The sequence below is a fragment of the Arachis duranensis genome, chromosome 9 (assembly GCF_000817695.3).
Source record: "Arachis duranensis cultivar V14167 chromosome 9, aradu.V14167.gnm2.J7QH, whole genome shotgun sequence".
Classification (NCBI taxonomy): Eukaryota; Viridiplantae; Streptophyta; class Magnoliopsida; order Fabales; family Fabaceae; genus Arachis; species Arachis duranensis.
Window position 1 is genome coordinate 49,671,870 of NC_029780.3, and position 779 is coordinate 49,672,648.

The window sequence follows — 779 nt, forward strand, 5'->3', positions numbered from 1 at the left end:
TGAGCCAATATGGCATTCAGAGTATCAATCTTAAGAACTCCTTTCTTCTGATTCGTCCCATTGTTCACAGGATTCCTTTCATAAGTGTACCTGGTTATTTGCAACCATTTCAATGAGTTATTGAGCTTCTGCAAGCGTCTTCTTCAGATGAAGAGATCCTCCAGCAGAGCTATCCAATGACATCTAGGACATTTCAGACAGGCCATCATAGAAGATGCCTATGATGCTCCATTTAGAAAGCATGTCAGAAGGTCACTTTCTGATTAATTGTTTGTATCTTTCCCAAGCTTCATAGAGGGATTCACCTTCCTTCTGTCTGAAGGTTTGGACTTCCACTCTAAGCTTACTCAATTTTTGAGGTGGAAAGAACTTTGCCAAGAAGGCATTGACTAGCTTTTCCCAAGAGTTCAGGCTTTCTTTAGGTTGTGAATCCAACCATATCCTAGCTCTGTCTCTTATAGCAAAAGGGAATAGCATAAGTCTGTAGACCTCAGGGTTAACCCCATTGGTCTTGACAGTGTCACAGATTTGCAAGAATTCAGCTAAAAATTGATGAGGATCTTCCAATGGAAGTCCATGGAACTTGCAATTCTGTTGCATTAGAGAAACTAATTGAGGCTTAAGCTCAAAGTTGTTTGCTCCAATGGCAGGGATAGAGATGCTTCTCCCATAAAAGTCGGGAGTATGTGCAGTAAAGTCACCCAGCACCTTCCTTGCATTGTTGGCATTGTTGTTGTTTTCGGCTGCCATGTCTTCTTCTTTGAAGAATTCTGCTAGGT

At 41.5% G+C, this 779-nt stretch overlaps 1 non-coding gene across 1 annotated transcript; it reads left to right on the forward strand.

The window, feature by feature from the left end:
- The first annotated feature begins 237 nt into the window (after positions 1-237).
- LOC127741748 (small nucleolar RNA R71) lies at positions 238-345 on the forward strand. Its single transcript, XR_008002954.1, has one exon. It is a non-coding gene; the product is annotated as a small nucleolar RNA R71 (small nucleolar RNA).
- The last annotated feature ends 434 nt before the right edge of the window (positions 346-779 follow it).